The sequence below is a fragment of the Cynocephalus volans genome, chromosome 10 (genome assembly GCF_027409185.1).
Source record: "Cynocephalus volans isolate mCynVol1 chromosome 10, mCynVol1.pri, whole genome shotgun sequence".
Classification (NCBI taxonomy): domain Eukaryota; kingdom Metazoa; phylum Chordata; class Mammalia; order Dermoptera; family Cynocephalidae; genus Cynocephalus; species Cynocephalus volans.
The window spans coordinates 110,332,115-110,354,805 of record NC_084469.1 but is presented as its reverse complement, the minus strand read 5'-3'; positions in this window follow the sequence as shown (position 1 = coordinate 110,354,805).

Below are 22,691 nucleotides of genomic sequence, written 5' to 3'. Positions count from 1 at the left end.
TTTAACATTTTTTGATGGAAGTATTTCTCAAAAGGGTTGTATATTTAATAAGATACATTGAACAGTGTGTGTTTTGACTGTTAAAATCATGAAAGCCTGTTATTGTATTTATGGTAATGAATGGTATTGGCCTCTAGAAGATGCCCCCACTCCCTGTTCTGCCCTGTGCTTCTTTGGTGTGCTTCAGTGTGGCAGGGTGTTCTAGAAGAGAAAGGGAAGGCCACAAGCAGCCTGGGACTCAAAATGCTGAGCTGGGAGAGTGCAGGCCTTGGAGTCCACAGGCCTGAACTCTGTCCCCAGTGGTGGTCTGGCCACTGTGCCTGGTTATGAGGACAAAGCAAGCTGGTGGATACTGAGCAGAGGGGGCATGAGACTGTGGGGGTCAGCCCTGCTGCAGGGCCTCCTGGCCACAGGCACGTGCTGAATGAGAGCTTTTCTTTATTGTGCGTTTTGGGTTTTTTATTCTATGATTGTGTCCTAATCAGTTAAGGGAAGTTTTTGTTTTGGGTAGGCATTTTATTTATTTTTTTAATGTTTTATAGGTTTGTTGGCTTTAATTTTTTTTAAAGTATAAATTCTTGTTTCCTCTGTTTTTATTGTATTTAATGGTTTTGCACTCCTAATCTTCATATTCAGTTTCATATATTTTGTGCTTCTGTCCCTGTCAGTTGTTTCTGACCCCCAAATATTCCTGAGTCCTTAAGCCTCTTCCACCGTCCTCAGCTTGCAGGTTTTGTGCTGCCTTTTCCTTTCCTCATAGGGACTAATCCTTCCCCATAAGGACGTTCTACATTAAGCATTTTTTAATTTTAATTTTTAAAATTGTACATACTTATGGGGTACAGTGTGTTGTCTTAATACATGCATATGAATGTATTGTGTAATGATCCACTCAGGGTAGTTAGCATGTACATTACCTAAACGTTTATCATTTCTTTGAGGTGATAAGATTCAAGATCCTTTTCTCTAGCCATCTTGAAATATACAATATAATATCATTAGCTATGAGCACACTAGAGCACCAAAACTTATTCTTGTTTCTCATTGTAGGTGTGTACTCATCAACCAACCTGTTCTCACCCCCGCTTCACCCTTCCTTTCCTCAGCCTCTGGTAACCACTGTTCTACTCTTCTATGTGAACACTTTTTCAGATCCCTATATAAGTGAGATCGTATGCTATTTCTCTTTCTGTGCCTGGCATACTTCACTTAACATAGTGGTCTCCAGGTTCATTTATATTGCTGCAAATGGCAATTTCTTTTTTTTTTTTTCTTTTAAATAGGTGATAATCTGGATAATGTTTTGGTGGCAGACATCGCAAGTTACAACTCTGTACACACATGCTCTACTTCCTTACTAGTAGAATTGCAATTTTTTTCAGAGTGGGGAGGAAAGTTATCACTGAAAAAACTCACTCCTGGCTTTTCAAGATGGCGGCGGCTGCGGCGGCTGGCGCGGAGTAGCTGAGGTGGAAAAGGCGGCCACTGGGCCTCAGGCAGCCGGGAAACTTGTGGACCTTCCTCTCGCCATCTCTTAAGGGAGGACTGCTGCTGCTGACCGGTCGTGGGGGGTGACCGCCACTTTGCCCCCCGGCAGGAGAGGCTGCCTCATTTACAGGCAACAGCTTTGAAGTGTGGAGCAGGAAAAGAACTGTTTCTTAGCTGCAAGCGAGTCTCGAAACAGGGAACATGGCGCCAGGGCTGCTGTGGATGCAGCCAGGATCCCGGAGGCCGGGGCCGCGCTGAAGGCGGCCAGCTGCCCTATTCAGGATTCGAGGTTTCAGGCCGGCATTAAAGAAGATTCCTGGGAGCGCCCGAGCCGCACCGTGACTGAACAGCCCGAGGCGGCAGCGGCCGAGAACTGGGAAAGGCGGCAAACCAGAGACAGAGAGCGAGCACCCGACCTGGCACAGCACTGTGAGTGATCCCTGGCACAGCTCTGTTCGGGGGGTGGATGCCCACGCGGCTCCCGCCTGCACCACCAGGCCACTCACCGCCCGGTGCTGCCTCCATTTTCCCAGGTGCGGGCAGCTCCGCCCTGCTCGGCCATCACTGAGCCCTCCCACTTGCTTGGCCTGGCGCCGGGCTTTCCGGAGCCTGCGGACCGGCCTCCGCTCCAACTCCCTCCGCGGTTCTCTGGCGGGGCTGGTGGTGGGGGGTGTCCCGGGCCAGTGTCAGGAGGGCAAGGAAGTACGGGCGGGCCGACTGTCACTCCACCATACCCTGGACTCCGGCCCCAGGTAAACTCCCTGTTACTGGGAGGCAGATACCATCTCTGCGGCCACCAGTTTGGAAAAAAGCCTAACGAATTTCTGGTTGGGAATAGTGTGGTAGGAGAGTTCCCAGGTCCGCTTGAACCGGCCGGAGACCAGGCTGCAGGTGGGCGCTAGACTCGGTTTATACTGGGGGGATACAAAGGTGAACAAGACCCGAGAAAGATCTACATAGTGCTACAAAGGCACCCAGAGAGACCGGTCGTCTGTGCCCAGCAGAAACCTGGTAGACTTCCTGGGCGAGGCGATGCCGAGCAGGGTCTTGAAGGCCCAGCTGATAGATGAGGGGTGCAGAAGACACGCCCCAGCCCAGCACAGTGCGCACAGAGTGGGGAGACGTGCGGCCAGGGAGGCGGAGACTTGACAGAAACCACACACCCGGTGGGGTCGCCACTGCACGATCTAACAGCCTCGGCCAGAGCACACGGAACAGGGAGAAGTCCTGCACGGGAAGTGAAAGCTCAACAGAGATCACACACCCTGTGGTATGTGATCCACCAGCCCAGCAGAGTCCAAGCTGACCAGAAAGGTTGCTCCCCGGAGAAGCCCAAGACCCGAGGCAACCACACACACAAGGCACTAGAGGCCAACTGAGCAGTCACGGAGGGAGCCATACGAAATTGGCAACCACAGCAACATCCTAGTTAGTCATTAGTCTCAAACCGGTGAACTGTGAAACCCCCGGCCACAATGAATAAACACCAAAAAAAAGATACCAGAAATACAAAAAATCAAGAAAGTACACCACCAAAAGTTAATAAGTCTCAAACTCTAGATCCTATAGAACAAGAAGCCCTTGAAATGACTGACAAGGAATTTCGAGTGATAATTCTAAGGAAACTGAATGAGATACAAGAAAACTCAGCTAGATATCATGATGAAATGAGGAAAAGTATACAGGATCTGAAAGAGGAAATGTACAAGGAAATCAATGTCCTGAAAAAAAATGTAGCAGAACTTGCTGAACTGAAGAAGTTATTCAACGAAATAAAAAACACAACGGAGAGTTTAACCAGCAGGCTTGTGGAAGTTGAAAAGAGAACATCTGAACTTGAAGATGGGCTGTTTGAAATAACACAAGCAGACAAAAAGAAAGAAAAAAGAATCAAGGTCATTGAAGAAAATCTGAGAGAGATATCAGACAACCATAAGCGATCAAATATCCGAGTCATGGGTATTCCAGAAGGGGAGGAAAATGGAGATTCCATTGAAAACATATTCAACAAAATAGTGGCGGAAAACGTCCCAGGTATAGGAAAAATCACAGATCTTCAGATCCAGGAAGCTCAACCATCTCCAAATGTATTCAACCCAAAAAGACCTTCTCCAAGACATGTCATAGTCAAATTGGCAAAACTCAGAGATAAAGAGAGAATCTTAAAAGCTGCAAGAGAGAAGCGTCAAATCACCTATAAGGGAGCCCCAATCAGGTTAACATCAGACTTTTCATCACAAACCCTAAAAGCTAGAAAGGAATGGGATGATATTTTCAAAATACTAAAAGACAAAGATTGCCAGCCAAGAATACTCTACCCTGCAAGGCTATCCTTCCGAAATGAGGGGCAAATAGTATATTTCTCAGACAAACAAAAACTGCGGGAGTTCACTACCACAAGACCACCCTTACAAGAAATCCTCAAGGGAGTACTGGGTTTGGTTCCTGAAAAATAACTACCACTGCCATAAAAACCCAAGAAAAATCTAAACCCGCTAGTATAATAAAAATGGCATTCATGAAGAGAAAACAAGCTAACAAAAACACTATCTACAACCTAAGGAACCAACAAACACAGAAAACAAACAGTAAATCAGAAAGCAAGGAACAAAAGACACCTAAGACAACCAAACAACCAATAAAATGCTAGGAATAAATCAACACCTTTCAATAACAACTCTTAATGTAAAAGGCTTAAATTCCCCAATTAAAAGACACAGACTGGCTGACTGGATCAAAAAGCAGGACCCAACTATATGCTGCCTACAAGAGACCCACCTCACCCATAAAGATTCACACAGACTAAGAGTGAAAGGATGGAAAAAGATTTACCATGCAAACAGAAAAGAAAAACGAGCTGGAGTAGCTATTCTTATATCTGAAAAAATAGACTTTAAACTAAAAACCATAAAAAGAGACAATGAGGGACACTACTTAATGATAAAAGGACTGATCCATCAAGAAGACATAACAATCATAAATATGTATGCACCCAATGTTGGAGCAGCCAGATTTATAAAACAAACTCTATTAGACCTAAAGAAGGAAATAGACACTAATACCATAATAGCAGGGGACCTGAACACCCCACTGTCAATATTAGACAGATCATCTAGGCAAAGAATCAGTAGAGAAACACAAGATCTAAACAAGACTCTAGACCAATTGGATTTGGCAGATATCTACAGAACATTCCACCCAACAACCTCAGAATATTCATTCTTCTCAGCAGCACATGGATCATTCTCCAGGATAGATCACATATTAGGTCACAAATCAAGTCTCAATAAATTCAAAAAAATTGCAATTATCCCATGTATCTTCTCAGACCACAATGGATTAAAACTAGAAATTATAACAAACGAAACTCTGGAAAATATACAAACACATGGAAATTAAACAGCATTCTACTTAATGACATATGGGTCCAAGAAGAAATCAAGCAGGAAATCAAAAAATTTATTGAAACTAATGAAAACAATGATACATCATACCAAAACCTGTGGGATACTGCAAAAGCAGTATTGAGGGGAAAATTTATTGCATTAAACGCTCACTTCAGAAGAATAGAAAGATGGCAAGTGAACAACCTAACACTTCACTAGAAAAACAAGAACAATCCAAACCTAAAGTTAGCAGACGGAAAGAAATCATTAAGATCAGAGCAGAACTGAATGAAATTGAAAACCAAAAAACAATTCAAAAGATCAACGAATCAAAAAGTTGGTTTTTTGAAAAGATAAATAAAATTGACAAACCATTAGCATGGCTAACAAAAAAAAGAAGAGAGAAGACTCAAATAACAAAAATTAGAAATGAAAAAGGCGATATTACAACTGATTCATCTGAAATACAAGGAATCATTCGAGACTACTATAAACAACTATACGCCAACAAATTTGAAAATCTGGAGGAAATGGATAAATTTCTGGACACACACAAGCTCCCAAAACTGAACCGTGAAGACGTAGAAAATTTGAACAGACCAATAACAATAAAGGAGATTGAAGCTGTTATCAGAAGGCTCCCAACAAAGAAAAGCCCAGGACCAGATGGATTCACAGCAGAATTTTACCAAACATTCAAACAGGAATTGACACCGATTCTTTACAAACTATTCCAAAAGATTGAAACGGACGCAAATCTCCCAAACTCATTCTATGAAGCAAACATCATCCTGATACCAAAACTAGGTAAAGATATAACCAAAAAAGAAAACTACAGGCCAATATCCTTGATGAATATAGATGCAAAAATCCTCACTAAATTACTAGCAAACAGAATACAGCAACACATACGTAAAATTATTCATCACGATCAAGTGGGATTCATCCCAGGGATGCAAGGTTGGCTCAACATACGCAAATCAATAAATGTGATATACCATATTAATAAACTCAAACACAAGGACCATACGATCATCTCTATAGATGCTGAAAAAGCATTTGATAAAGTTCAGCACTCATTCATGACAAAGACGCTCTATAAGTTAGGTATAGAGGGAAAGTATCTCAACGTAATTAAAGCCATATATGCCAAACCCACAGCCAATATCATCCTGAATGGGGAAAAGCTGAAAGTTTTTCCTTTAAGAACAGGAACTAGACAAGGATGCCCACTCTCACCACTCTTATTCAACATAGTGTTGGAAGTACTAGCCAGAGCAATCAGAGAAGAGAAGGAAATAAAGGGCATCCAGATTGGAAAAGATGAAGTCAAACTGTCCCTGTTTGCAGATGACATGATCCTATATATCGAACAGCCTAAAACCTCTACAAAAAAACTGCTGGAATTGATAAATGATTTCAGCACAGTAGCAGGATACAAAATCAACACACAAAAATCAGTAGCATTTCTTTTCTCCAATAGTCAACAGGCAGAACGAGAAATCGAGAAAGCCTGCCCATTTACAATAGCCACCAAAAAAATAAAATACTTAGGAATTGAGTTAACCAAGGAGGTGAAAAATCTCTATAATGAGAACTACAAACCACTGCTGAGAGAAATTAGAGAGGATACAAGAAGATGGAAAGATATCCCATGCTCTTGGATTGGAAGAATCAACATAGTGAAAATGTCCATACTACCCAAAGTGATATACAAATTCAATGCAATCCCCATCAAAATTCCAAAGACATTTTTCTCAGAAATGGAAAGAACTATCCAGACATTTATATGGAACAATAAAAGACCATGCATAGCCAAAGCAATGCTGAGCAAAAAAAATAAAGCTGGAGGCATAACACTACCTGACTTTAAGCTATACTACAAAGCTATAATAACCAAAACAGTATGGTACTGGCATAAAAACAGACACACTGACCAATGGAATAGAATAGAGAATCCAGAAATCAACCCACACACTTACTGTCAGCTGATCTTTGACAAAGGCACCAAGCCTATTCAGTGGCGAAGGGACTGCCTCTTCAGCAAATGGTGCTGGGATAACTGGATATCCATATGCAGGAGAATGAAACTAGATCCATACCTCTCGCCGTATACTAAAATCAACTCAAAATGGATTAAGGATTTAAATATACACCCTGAAACAATAAAACTTCTTAAAGAAAACATAGGAGAAACACTTCAGGAAATAGGACTTGGCACAGACTTCATGAATACGACCCCAAAAGCACGGGCAACCAAAGGAAAAATAAACAAATGGGATTATATCAAACTAAAAAGCTTCTGCACAGCAAAAGAAACAATTAAAAGAGTTAAAAGACAACCAACAGAGTGCGAGAAAATATTTGCAAAATATATATCTGACAAAGGATTAATATCCAGAATATATAAGGAACTCAAACAACTTTACAAGAAGAAAACAAGCAACCCGATTAAAAAATGGGCAAAAGAGCTAAGTAGGCATTTCTCTAAGGAAGATATACAAATGGCCAACAGACATATGAAAAAATGCTCAACATCACTCAGCATCCGGGAAATGCAAATCAAAACCACATTGAGATACCATCTTACCCCAGTTAGGATGGCTAAAATCCAAAAGACTATGAACGATAAATGCTGGCAAGGCTGCGGAGAAAAAGGAACTCTCATACATTGTTGGTGGGACTGCAAAATGGTGCAGCCTCTATGGAAAATGGTATGGAGGTTCCTCAAACAATTGCAGATAGATCTACCACACGACCCAGCTATCCCACTGTTGGGTATATACCCAGAGGAATGGAAATCATCAAGTCGAAGGTATACCTGTTTCCCAATGTTTATCGCAGCACTCTTTACAATAGCCAAGGGTTGGAACCAGCCCAAATGCCCATCATCGGATGAGTGGATACGGAAAATGTGGTACATCTACACAATGGAATACTACTCAGCTATAAAAACGAATGAAATACTGCCATTTGCAACAACATGGATGGACCTTGAGAGAATTATATTAAGTGAAACAAGTCAGGCACAGAAAGAGAAATACCACATGTTCTCATTTATTGGTGGGAGCTAAAAATTAATATATAAATTCACACACACACACACACACACACACACACACACAAACCGGGGGGGTGGGGGAAGAAGATATAACAACCACAATTATTTGAAGTTGATACGACAAGCAAACAGAAAGGACATTGTTGGGGGGGAGGGGGGGAGGGAGAAGGGAGGGAGGTTTTGGTGATGGGGAGCAATAATCAGCCACAATGTATATCGACAAAATAAAATGTAAAATAAATAAATAAATAAATAAATAAATAAATAGGTGATAATCTTCCATTGTGTATATATACCACGTTTTAAAATCCATTTATTTGTTGGTGGACATTTAATTCCACCTTTTGGCTATTATGAACAGTGTGCTTCAGTGAACATAGGAGTGTAGATATCTCTTTGACATACTGATTTCATTTATTTTTGATATATACCTAATACTGGGATTGCTAGATCCTAAGGTAGTTCAATTTCTCCTTTTTTGAAGAACCTTTGTGTTGTTTTCCATAATGGCTGTAGTAATTTACATTCTTAATCAATAGTGTGTGAGTGTTCTCTTTTCTCTGCATCCTCACTAGTGTTTGTTATTTTTTTTCTTTTTGATAATATCCAGTTGACCTGGGGTGAGGTGATATCTCACTGTGGTTTTGATTTGCATTTCCCTGATGATTAGTGATGTTGAACATTTTTTCATATACCTGTTGTCCATTTGTATGTCTCCTTTGAAAAATGTGTATTCAGGTCTTTTGCCCATTTTTACATCGAATAATTTGTTTATTTGCTCTTGGGTTGTTTGAGTTGCTTATATATTCTGGATATTAGCCTCTTGCCTGATGTGTGGTTGGCAAAGTCTTTCTCCCATTTTGTAGGCTGTCTCTTCACTTTGGTGATTGTGTCCTTTGCCATGCAGAAGCTTTTTAATTCAATATAATCCCATCTCTTTATTTTTACTTTTGTTGCCTGTGCTTTTGAAGTCTTGTTCAAAAGGCCTTGTCCAGTTCAACTTCATGGAGCATTTCTCCAGTGTTTTCTTCTAGTAGTTTCATAGTTTTGGATCTTTTTTTTTTTTTCATAGTTTTGGATCTTAAATTTACATGTTTAATCTATTTTGAGTTGATTTTTGTGTATGGTAAACAATAGAAATCTTGTTTTAATCTTCTGCATGTGGATATGCAGTTTTCTCAGCACAATTTAATGAAGAGACTGTCTTTTCTCCAATGTGTTTTCTTGGCACCTTTGTCAAAAATCATTTGTGTGTAAACACAGTGATTTGTGTCTTCATTCTGTTGATACAATTCATCCAATGTAATGATTTGCAAATGTTGAACCATCTTTGCCTTCCTGGGATAAATTCTACTCAATAGTGGTAAATGATCTTTTCTATATGATATTGAATTCTGTTTACTAGTATTTTTGCATCTGTGTTCATTAGAGATGTTGGTCAGTAGTATTTGGTGGTGGTTGTGTTCTTGTCTGGTTTTGGTATGAGGTTCTTTCTAGTTGCAGAAAATGATTTTAAAAGTATTCACTCATCTTCAATTTTTTAAGAGTTTGAGAAGAGTTGGTATTAGTTCTTTTTTAAGTATTTGGTAAAATTGAGCAGTGAGCCCATCATATTCACTTGTGAAGTGTTTAGCCAAGTGCTGGGTACAAGTGCCAGCATGCGTTGTTCCTATGAGGTCTATCTAGCCATCTGCACTCATAATAGACAAACCGGAATCTCAGGTGGGTAAGGTAATACAGAGTCTGAGATTGTCAGTGCTTTGTCTGCAGTCCTGTCCTTTTATCCTGCTTCCTGTGGATTCTCTAACTCAAGGGGGAAAGCGTTATTACTAGCACAATGGATAAAGATGTATCCTGAGTCTTTTCTACTATGTTAGTTTTAATAAAAGAGCAATACCTTATCTTTTTATATACTTTAGTCGTTTGTTATTTTTTTCCCCCTGTGAATTATTTAAATCAATAGAAAAAAGTTTATATTCACTCAGAGGAAAACCTGTAGTTTTCTGTGCCCACAATCATTTCAGAGTCTCATGTGGACAGTTCTCGTCCTCTCTATGTGCTCATTCCCATGCCTTTCAAGGGTCAACAGGCTCTATTCCCATAGGGAAGGTGTTCCCCAGCTGGAGTGCTGAGATGTTGGGGAAGTACATTTAGCAGCTGCAAGGCAGGCCAGAACTTGTTATATGAGTCCTCTTTCTGTCCCCCCATCTGGACCTTCACAGTGCCCCAAGAGATGTAGGAAATGAACACCTCTCAGGTGAGCTCTTTATTCATTTTCTCACTTTGTGTTATAATGGGTTTATGAAGTTTATAAGGTGTATATACATTAAATGGAAAAGTAAAAATAGATCAAGTTAAGCCTTAGGGACAATATACATTGTTTTACTATTAATTCTGATTTATACTGTTGGCTGTTAGTGGACATCCCCTATCAGTGTAAGTAGAGTCCCTTTTATTACAATTTGCTAAGAGCTTTCTTTAGCCACAAATGTGCAAAACTATGTTCTACTTGGTCCAAATGTGAAACCTAGAATTTCTGAGTCAGAGGGTGGGCTTGGCATTTTGTGCCGTCATCGTATACTAAGTGCTGCCAGTTGAGGGAGCATATCTCAGTGTTTTTGTTCTTCTGTGCCCCTCGGTGTGAACATTAAAAAAAAAATTTTTTGGACAAGTAATGTATTCATATGGCTGAACGGTATACATTGAAAAGTTCTGTTTCTGCTAGCATCCCTGTTCCTGTCTACCCAGTGTCCTATATCATTTTTCCCTGTAAGTTTATCATAACCTTCCGTTGTGTATTTTTAAAGAGACAATCGAATATGATTGTATTCTAATTTCTTCCCCATTTTTAACCAACACATAGCATATTTTTGTGTGGGTGAGACTATAGGCTAAAATGGTCAGAGATTATATGCAGTTTTCATTTTGTTAAATATTGCACATTTATCTTTCATAGTGGTTGTAATATTTGTATTTCCACATAAAAAGTATCTGCTCATTCATGTATTTAGCACCTACTGTGCTACATGCACTGTTGTAGTTACTGGGTGAACACGGTAGACAAATACCTCTGCCCTCATTTAGCTTGTATTCAGGTGAGGGGAGATAAACATTTTTTAAAAACTATGTTATTTAAGGTCAATGGTTCGGATCTCTGTACTGGCCAGCTGCTAAAAAAAAAAAAAAAAAAAACTATGTTATTTGATAATTTATGTACAAGAAATAGATCAAGGGATATGTTGGGAAGGGCCCAATTTAATTTTGAATAGTGTGGTAGGAGAGGCTTTCCTGAGAAGCCACTTGCAAAATATATTGGAAGAATATGAGGGAAGAAGCCTCACAGGCATCTACAGAATACTTCACGCTGAGCCAGCGCGAGTGCCTGAGGCCACCGATTCCCGAGGCTCCTGTGGGCAGCAGGGACAGCAGGTGGGTGGCTGGGCAGGAGAATACCTGAAGAGGTGAAGGAGTACAGATCGTGTGGGCATTGAAGGCGGGTGCTCCTGTCCCTTCTCACTTAGCCTAGCACCTTAGGGATCCATCCACGATGCTGCCCATCAGTGATTTGTTCACTTTTTTCCAGTGAATGGATGTAGCACAGTTTGTTAGTCCATTTACCAGTGATGGCCTTTGGGTTGTTTCCAGCCTTTGGCTTTCTGAAAAAATAAGTATTTATTTTTCAGGCATTTTGCATGGGTATATGTCTGTGTTTCTTTTGGGAAATGCCTAAGAGTGAGTGGAATTACCAGGTCTGGTAACATGCATATTACCATTATGAGATGCTGTGTTTCCAGGTGGCTGTCCTGTTCTATATTTTACCGACAATGTATGAGATTTCCAGTTGTTCTGAATCCTGCTAGCTTTTCGTGTTGTCCGTTTTTTGTTTTGTTTTTAATTTCAGCTACTGTACTGGTGAATACTGGTATTTCATTTTGTTTTTTAATATGGTGTCTGACGGTGTTGAGCGTTGTTTCATTTGTTTTCTTGGTATCTGTACCTCCTCTGTGGTGAAACTCTTTTTTCAAATATTCTTCCATTTTTTTTTCCCCATTGAGTTTGTTATCTTATTCCTGAGTTTTAAGGATTTATTTGGGTATTCTGAATATAAGTGCTTTATTAGAAAATATTTTACAGATATTTTCTCCTTGTCTGTGTCTTGTTTTCTTTATATTCTTAATGACATCTTCTAAAAAGAGAGTTTTAATTTATCTATTTAAAATCTATTAATGTATCAGCATTTCTTTTTATAGTTTTTTATTTGTTTCTTTTATTTCTTTTTTTGGTCCCATTTAAGATATCTTTTTCTAATCCAAGGTCAAAGAGAATTTCCTATGTTTTCCTTTAGAAGTTTATATAGTTTAGGTCTTTCATTTAGGTCTATGACCAGTTTGAGTTTAATTTTTATGATACAAATTGTGGTTCTGTTAAACAAAAATTATGGGAGGCTATTGGTTTGAAGACCGAGCTCCTGTACTAAGCCCTAACAGACCAGACCAAACCAAAATGGAGTTACTCGTGCTAAATGCCACATAATCAAACTGAAACTTTAAGGAATTGGATAGATCTCAGAACACACCAGTTTTTTTTCTTCCCTCAGAAAATAGGCTATTCCAGTCTTCCTGAGTCAGCATAACGAAAATATACCTCTGCTTTGACTCTTACGAAAAGTAACCTGAAGTAACCCGATGTTAACCAGCCAGCTTTTTTTTTTTTTTTCTATTTTTTCTGTTTTCTTGTTCCCACCAAACAAAACCCACTGTTCTGCTATTGCTCAGTGGGAGCTTTCATTTCTGTTTTTTAGAACAGAGACTGCCCTGACTCATGGATCCTAAGCAATAGCCAATTAAGTCTGTAACTAAATTCATTGTAATTTTGTTTTTGACAGTTCTGGCATTGACTGTGGGACCCAAGTGATGTTGCTGACAACCCTTAAGACCACTTGAGGAATGCAGGAGAGGTGCTGCTGGCTCCTTTTGAGGTTCCTTGTCTTCCTTATGGATCCTCAATGTTTGTAAGTTCCTCTTGGACTCTAGTGTGTCCATATGTAATTAAAATGGTTATTTCTCCTCTTAGTGTGCCTTATTTAATTTGTAGAACAGCCAAGAAACCTAGAAGTGTAGAGGGAAGCACATTTTCCCCACCCCTACACTCTTCTTAAACACTTTCTCTCTATACTCATTTGCTTGTTTAGTATTCCATATAAATTTTTGAGCCAAGACAAGCAAACTGTGTGCACATGTGCTATGGATTGTGAAGTTACATTTATTCCAGAAATGCAAGTTTGAGTTAAAAGTAAAAAATTCAATATAATTTATCATATTAACACTAAGGGAGAGAAATCATATGATCATGTTATTAGATGTAGAAAATGAATTTGAGGATATTAAAATTTCTAGCATAGTAGGAATAGAAGGGACTGTCCTTATTTTCATAAAATATCTACTGAAGAGGATTAGGTGAGCCAAGAAGGGAGCTGATCTTCTGTCACCCATTTGCCAAAGCAGGTGGCATTTTGATATCCCTTCTGGAACTGTTCTTCCATCTCTCACTTGCAAAAGCAGACAATTTTACCATCCATTTGTCAGGGTACTGTCAGTGGGGTCTGGAGGCAAGCCTAGCCTCAGTCCTGCCCTGCAGCAATGGGACTTACTAAGGCAGTGTGTGGCAGGGCTGGTGTCAGCCTCCCCACCCTGCTGTCAGGGGAGCCCAACAGGAGGCTGAGCCTCCACTGGGAAGGTGGTGTGAGTCTGGGCTAGTGGGAACTCTGGTTTCCTGCCATTCCTCGTATCAGCAGGGCCCAGTGGAAAACCAGCTTCACACTGACCCAGCTGTACTGAGACTGAGTGAGGTGGTGCAAATGAGCAATTAGGAATTTTCTTGAAACAAATGAAAACCTTGAGAATGCAGGCAAAGGAATGGAAATTATAAGAAAGAACCAAGTAGAAATTATAAAATTAAGAAATATATAACTAACTAAATAAAAATTTGCTGGATAGGCTCAGTAGTAAATGGGAGAAGACAGAAGATAGAATCAGTGAACTTGAGGACAGATCAAGAGAATTAACCAATTCTGAACAACAGAGAAAAAAAAGATTAAAAAAGGAAGTCTCACAGACCTGTCAGACAGCGTCAAAATAACTAGCATACATATTGTCAGAGACCCAGAAAGAGAACAGAAAGAAATGGTGGGGCTTACAAGGTATTCAGAATAAAGTAAAATCTGAAAACTTCCCAAATTTAACAGAAAAAGAAACCTACAGATGCAAGTAGGTGAGTGAACCTTAAATAGGATAAACCCAAAGAAATTTACGTCAAGATGTAGCATATAAAAACTTGTGAAAACTGAAAACAAAGAGAAATTCTTGAAAGCATACCCGAGAGGTGACGTATACTTATAGGGAGATATAAATTTGAATGACAGAAAATTTGTCATCTGAAACCACAGAGGACTAATAATAAACAGGAGATGTCACAGCAGACCTTGCAGCCATTACAATGATAGTGAATACTACTAACAGTTTTATGCTCATCAATTCAACTACTTATAAGAAATGGAACAATTTCTTGAAAACCACAAATTATTAACTGAGCCAATATGAAATAGATAACCTGTGTAACTCTGTAACTATTAAAGAAATTGAATTTGTTATTAAACAGCTCCCTGTCCCCCAAAATCTCTGGGCCTACCTAGATTGTTCATTGTAGAATTTTACCAAACATTTAAAGAATTAACATCAATGTTGCACCAATTTTTTTTTTTGAAGAAATTGAGAAGAAGACATAGGAGAAAACACAGAAGAACAGGGTCACTTCTAGAAGAGGGTCACTTCCTAAATAACTTTATGAAGCCAGTGTTGCCCTGATACCAAAACCAGACCAAGATAGTGCCAAAAAAGAAAACCACAGACCAATATCTCTCGTAAACCTACACATAAAATCTGCACCAAAACATTAGCAAATTGAACACAGCGAGATATATAAAAAGAATTACGCACATGAGCAAGTGAGATTTATTTCAAGTATCCTGCATGGCTGAGTCACCTATCAAACCCAATCTATGTTGTGTACTATACCAGTAAGCTAAAAGAAAAATCATTTGTGTAAATTGATGCAGAAAAGTCGTTTGACAAAGTGTACCACCCTTTCATGATAAAAACTGTCAGAAAACTAGCAATAGAAGGGGACTTCCCAAACTTTATCGAGAGCGTTTAGAAAAAATCCTACAGCTAAGTTATACGTAATGATGAAAAACAATGCTTCTCCCCTCAGACTGGAAACAAGGCAGAGACGTCTGCTTTCACCACTTCTTTTAGAAACAGCACTAAAGTTCTAGCCAGCACAATTAGGCAGGAAAAAAAAGTAAGGTATACAGATTGGAAAGGAAGAAATAAAACTGTCCCTGTTTGTGGATTACATGACTGCATGTAAAATCCCAGGTATCTCCAGAAATCTTGTAGAAATAATGTTACTTCAGCAAGTTCACAGGATAAAAGTTCTACACTCTAAAACCCATCACATGTTTATGTACTACAGTGAATATGTGGAAACCGTCGTTAAAAAGATAATATCTTTACCATTGCTCCAAGGAAAATGACGTTCTTAGACATAAATCTGACATAAATTTTACAGAAACTGTGTGACAGACATTACAAAACATTGAAAGAAGTGAAAGAACTAAATACATTCAGAGACACTTTTGTTTATTGTTTGGAAGATCCGACAGAGCAAAAATATCAACTCTCTCCGAATTGATCTATAGAGTTAATGAAAATCAAAACCCCAGCAAGCTTTTCTTTTGTGCACATAGATCAGATTATTTTAAAATTTATATGAAAAGGCATAGACCCTCGGGTTGCTACAACAGTTATTGAAGAAGAATAAAGTACATGAATCATTTTACTAGGTACTAAAGTTTAGTTTATAGGCACAGTAATGTAAACAGTGTTATATTGGTGATATATGACCAGTTGATGAGTGGAACAGAACAAAGAACCGAGAAATGGAGCCATGCAACTATGTCCAACTCATTTTTGTCAGAGGTACAAAATCAAGTGAAGGAGGAAGGATAGTCTTCTCAACAGATGGTATTGGAGAAAACGACATCTGCAGGCTAACAAATCTCAACCTAAACTTCCCACCTTACAAACTAATTAACTCAAAATGCATCATAAACTTGTAAAATATAATAGTATAAATCTTTTAGAAAAAAAATCTAGGAGAAAATCTTTGGGATCTAGGGCTAGGCAAAGATTTCTTGATTCATATTTATTCATAAGTATCTTTTAATAAATTTTTGTTTTCGATAGTAATGTGTACCTTCACTTATTTTGAGAAAAAGGAAAAGTATTCAATGTACCCTTTCAACTTTACAGACAAATCACATGGATTGATCATTCATTATAAGCCCATAATTGATCAGTAGCAGGACCATGCAGTGTTTTCCTGAGGAGAAAACTCTCTTCATGCTTGTGAAATATTTGGAGAATTAGGGGTGGAACCAGGGGGGCCAGGGTGAGCTGGAGATCCTGCCAGTGGAGGGGAACAGCTAGGGAATTCCTCAAACCCAAGGACAGGCAGACCTGGCTGAAACTGCTGGAGAGGAACAGAACAGGTAGCTGGGCTTCAAATCTACTGATTGTGAGGTGCCATGTTTTGTGGAATAATGAAACAGTTACTTCCCAGTAGAAAAAATGAAATCAGTAATACAATATTTTGATATCTAAGGATATCAAAATAAATAAACACGCATATATATACACACATGTGTACTTACATGTATGTGTGTGTGTATTTGTCTCTCTCTTTTTTTATTTGCAGCTGGCTGGTATGAGGATCTAAACCCATGACTTTGTGTATTAGTCCATTTTGTGTTACTATAATAGAAATACCTGAGACTGGTAATTTATAAAGAACAGAGGCTTATTTGGCTTACGATTCTGGCACAGCTGCATATGGCACAGGCCTCAGGCTGCTTCTACTCATGGTGGAAAGTGGCAGCCAGCTGGTGGGTACAAACAGATCACATGGAGAGAGGAAGTAAGAGAGAGACAGAGGAGGTGCCAGGGTCTTTTAAACAACCAGCTCTCACGGGAACTAATAGAGTGAACACATTCATTACTCCCCCCACCTAGGGAGAGCACTAATCTATTCATGAGGTATCTGCCCCCCCTGACTCAATCAGTTTCCAACACTGCCACATTGGGGATCAAATTTCCACACGAGTTCTGGAAGGACAAAACATCCAAACTACATCACCCTGTTGTAAGGCTGTGCTTTAACCAGCCGAGCTAACCATCCAGCTATTTGTGTGTATTTGTAATTGAAGTTAAATTGTTAGACAGGAAACAGGCAGTCATATTCTTCTATCCTCTCTTTTACACATCTTTCAAACAAAGTGTTTTGAAACATTTTCAATAATTAAAAAATAATTTTTAACCAGGAAAGAATGCATGCAGAATGACTTATCACTAGTGTTTTACATATGGTTATTAATAAGCAACTGGTTCCACAAACTTTTCACCATATTAAAGTAAACAAGGGATAGTTGCTCCTTGTTTTTAGGACAGTAGGTTTACAATAAATGTAGCTGTTGCAAGTTGCATATTTAAATTATTTTAAAGAAGTATCTTCTTTTGGAATTTTGTTTTAATGAATTTGTGTAGTAATAGAAAGTATTTTAAGTGAAATTGCTTTTTAATTTGTATTTTGTAAACAACTAAGTTTTACATGATAGAATTTCAAAAGCTACAAGAATATGTACATTTGGCCTATAAAATAAGTGACTTAGATTTCATAATTTGGAAGTTTCTTTGCACACAATTATGGTTGAAATTTTAATGCTATTTTATTTTTACACATTGTTCTGGAAAAATTATATTGGCTACTTGAAAGAGTTAAGGCCATCAAAAATATGTCATTACATTGGTCTGACATTATATGTAAGGTGGATTCAAAAGCATTGATTCTTGTGTACAATCATCAACTATTTATGAAATACTTTTGAATAGACGCTAGAAAAGGTGCTGGGAATGTGGTCGGGCATACCTCACTCTTCACTAGGGGAATGTGCCCAGGTATGCAGTGGCTGTCATAAGAGAAGAAGTGCAAGGGGTCCTGGAGATAGAACTGAGCTTGCTGGGGGAGTCAGAGAAGGCTTTCTGGAGTAGGCAGAGCCTAGGACAAGAGCTGAAGTGTGGGCACACATCTTGAGGACCCAGAGTCAGCTCGGTCAGATGAGATCATTCCCTTATTCATGACCTGCAGCAAAAGACCACCACGAGCACACCGTGAACAAGCTGAACCAAGAACAAATCAGGTTTATTGCTCATTGCAGTGAGAGGACACACACCATGAGCAACCATGGGGTGTCTCCATAGGGCAATGTTAAAAAAAAGCCTGTTACAGAATTTGAGCTTTGACTGGGTGATTTGAGGGAGGGTCTAAACATGGGTTGGGGGGTGTTGTCACTTTATATTGGATGCTGTCTGAAAGAAAATACAATTTTGTGATTCAGTAGGTTAGCAAATCTTGTCTATAGGAGGGCAGACAATAGCCAGGAAAAAGTCATTACTGGTAAAGTCATTTTAACCAAGTGAGTGGACTGTTTGGTATGTTTTGGGTGGCACAGTGACTGTTTTCTCTCTGCACTTAGAAAACATGAAAAATTTTCTTCATTTGTTCACTTTGTCATGTGACATTGGTGCTCTGAGATACCTTACTGTGAGCACCAGGCCCACTTGTGGGTATGAGCAGCTGCTCTTGTTTCCTCTCTCCATAAAAAGAAACCATGAGTGAGGATTTTAGCTTCAACTTAGAGACATAATTTTAGAATTTGAAAAATCAATGAAGAAATACAGTTTTTCTAGTCAAACAGACTCAATATATGAAGGAAGAAAGAGACCAGGAGGGTGAAATGCTTTGTGGGCTTTATGTACCTTCTAACATGAGCTTAACTTTCCTGCTCCAAAATTCTGTTTATATTTTGTTATATTTTAATGTAAAAATTCATAAATGTTAGATTCGCCAATAAGATTTTGGTTCATTACCTTGTCTCAAGTAATGTCTCAGGTTGGACCTGTGGATTCCCTTTGCTTAGGATTTCAATCTCTATCAGTCCTGGAGTTCGTGGTACAGGCCGTAGACTAAGTATTCTGATTCACCTCCCCAGCCCTGTCCACTCAGAAAACCAGTGAATATCAATGAAAAATAACATAAAATGGAGACATTTATAAAAACACTCTAAAGTCTGCTTATAATTTGAAGAGAGAGTGTCTTAATAAGCAAGAACTTGGCCATTGCAAAATTATTCATACACTAATGAAGAGAAAAAATGTTACCCTAATAAAAAGAACATAGGCATGATAGCCTACGAAAGCAATAGGCTGACATTAAAGATAGAGGTGATCAGATATAACTCAAGAGATCATCAGGTGTTACTTGTTTTCAAGTTTGTAATTTACAGTATTTTCCACCACTCCTTTGTGTATTGATACATCAATGAAGACAGTATATGGTTCACTGAAATATCTCACTTGATGACTGTATCTCCAAAAGCAAGTTGCAAGATTTCCACTCATTCACTGAGTCTTTTAGTGACATTTGGCTTCCCCTTGACAAGTGTATCTGACCACCCCACAGTGTTAGAGATCACAGTGTGTGTGAAATGATGATGTACCTACTGCAGAAGATTGCTGGGTAGTGTAGACGGTATGCAGTGGATTGACTAGTGTAGACTTTTATTTCAGTTCATTTTCTATGTCTAGTGATGTGTCCAAGAGATTGATCTTGACATCAAAATGGAACTACTTCTGTTTCTCCACTTGTTCTTGAGATATCATCTGTCAGTGGCAAGTGTAGTTACAGATGATGCTTTCCCTCAAACTTGATTATTGGTTAAATAATATTACCTCACAACTTGAAGTAATGCCATGGAGGAATGTGCCCATGCTTGCTTACTCACTGTGATTGCTTGGCCTGGAAGTTAGGACTCTTTCTCAACATTTGCCAATTTGTGAGTATGATCAGTGGATATGGACTCTAGAAATATCGATCTAATGTTTGATTTTGCCCAATATTCTTAACACCCCTGCCTGACTCACAGTGAAGCCACTATAGCCAATATCTATAGTTGACCTAGTTCATAAGAGTCCATTTCTCTTTTCTCTCCCCAGAACTGCTTACATGTTCCAAAACAGATGTATTCCAGTGGATTTTCCATATATGAAACTGAAGTGTTTTTTTTTTAAATTTGTAAATAAGACTATTGGCTTCACGGTTTAGCCTGTCTTTCAAAAGCAATAGGATACTTGCAACAATGTAATGTGCATGTAAACCATTCTCAACTACAAGCCTCTCTCAGGGTCTTCTGGGTGTGGTATGTGCTGCTGATCACCAGTCTCTGCTAGATGCTACCTAAGGTTCCATTGCTCCTTGCCTCCTGCCCCCTGCAGCTCTTCCTGTCCTGGAAGACCTTGAGCTTCTTGCACTGTATTCTGCCTGTATCTGTTACTATATATAGTTCAAAAATAGCACTATTCTGATTAGTTATGATGTGGTTTGAAAATAAAATGATTCAAGAGCTGGCCCGTGGCTCACTTGGGAGAGTGCGGTGCTGCTCACACCAAGGCCATGGGTTCGGATCCTATATAGGGATGGCCGGTTAGCTCACTGGCTGAGTGTGGTGCTGACAACACCAAGTCAAGGGTTGAGATCCCCTTACTGGTCATCTTAAATAAATAAATAAATAAAATAATAAAATAAAATGATTCAGTAACTTTTATATGCTTTTAACTTAGTGTCTAATCCTACTATCAAAGGTGTGTTTACCAGTAGAAAATTGTAATTACTTTTCTATGGAGTAAACACATGCATAAGATATCACTATCATATACCTACAAAAATTTACAAAGAGACTAAAATTTCCCACTGGAGATTATTATGTTAGGATTTGAGCATGAGGCCCTAAAGTTACGAAAACCAAAAAGAAGACTAGCAATTGTTTACAAAAACACAGTTATGTATATAACGCTTCTAGTTAAGGCCAATCACCTAAAAACAAAGGGAGATCTTCCTAAACGCAGTTATTAAACAGTTCTTCTTGACCCAAACGTCAAAAATAAGTCTACAATTCTAGAATATAAAATATTTTTCATTTTGAACTTAGTTGATGAAAGGCAACTTTTAAACAGAAACCATCTGGTTCAAGTTGCCTCAAACTTAGGAGAACTGACCTGTAGCCATGGTAACAAGTAGCCAATCAGAACCAGCTTTAAGTCTATTTAGTGACTGTGACATCACTCACCAACCATTGGACGACCAGGAGCCGTGCACATGCCCACTTAGAACTCTTGGCCACCAGGTCTTTGTGTGCGTGCACACTTGTGTTTAGACCCTTTGCTTGGTTACTGTTCAGAACTGGATGCTTCCGGTTGGACTGTTGTGGCAGAGCGGTTGGCTTATCCATAATAGTATCTAATAGTATTTAATAATATCGGCTTCAGAGGTGGTAATAGCTGAGGGGGGAGGTGAGGTGTATCCGAAGCTGGTAACTTCCACCATGAAGAGGCTTTCTGGTGTTTGGGGGAATATAGAAGAGCCCCCTTCGAGCTTTTCCATCAATCAGAAGAGCAGTTCAGACACTGCAGACAGTGGGTGGTTGAAAAAGAAAATCACCCACTTTCGCCTTAGGTACCAGATCAAACTCGGAGGTCTGGGAAAAATCCATCATGCTGCCAGAAAGGGTGACGTGGAGAGAGTACAGATGATCCTTCATTATGGGGAAGGTGGCGTGGATGACAGAGACCGGAATGAGAAGTAAGGGACTGGGACCAGGGAGTGAGAGTCAGTGGGGAGGAGGCGAGGCGGATGTGGGAGAAGCCACACCTTCCTGGGCTCTGCATGGTGGGGCCTGAGTTCTCCTGCCACCCAAGATGCTAGGCTTTCTTTCCTCCATACATTCCTCAGCACCTGGGACATAGAAACTTTGCAGGGGTCAAGTGCCCAGACCGTCTTTATGAGCAGCAAATCAGAAACAAAACTTTAGCTGGTTTTTGATCCATTCAGAATTCCCCTTATAGAGCACTTTATTGAAGATTGTAAAGTGATTTAACTATTAAAATTAAGTATATACAGCGTTTTATTTATAATGTTCACATTTTAAAAATCATAAAGTTATGTACATTACAAGAAAGTGCACGAGAAAAATAATTCCCATAACATCAATTTCTGGGATAAAAATTCTTTGAATAAACTCCACTATGCGTTTTAAATCAGTATACATCTATGTATATATGCTTTTTACTGAAGAATTAGAGAAGGAAACTCTGAACTGGGAAGATAACTCCATATTGTTGTATAGGAAAACTAATTTATTTCAAAATGTGATCTCTTTTTAAATTTATGATTTTACATAAGCCATATAAAAATATCAAGATTTAAAATTTTTTGTTTCAACATGCTTTTACTGTTGTGATGACATTAAGATAATTTTTGTATCGTTATAAGGAAAGACTTGCCCTCTGAGATATCAAAATGTGTTACGAATTTCCGCAAATTAGTAGTTTACTAACAGCTGAAAAGACAGATAAATGAATAGAATGGGATTGAAAATCCAGAAATGCCCAACTATATGTAAGAATTTAGAACTTGTTTTCCATCCAGAAGGTTTTTGAGGATGTAAAGCAGTGGTACTTATGCTGTTGCTTAAAGTTCAAGTTGTTTATGAGTTTTCCAGTAGAAAATTTGGTGGGAAGTACTAC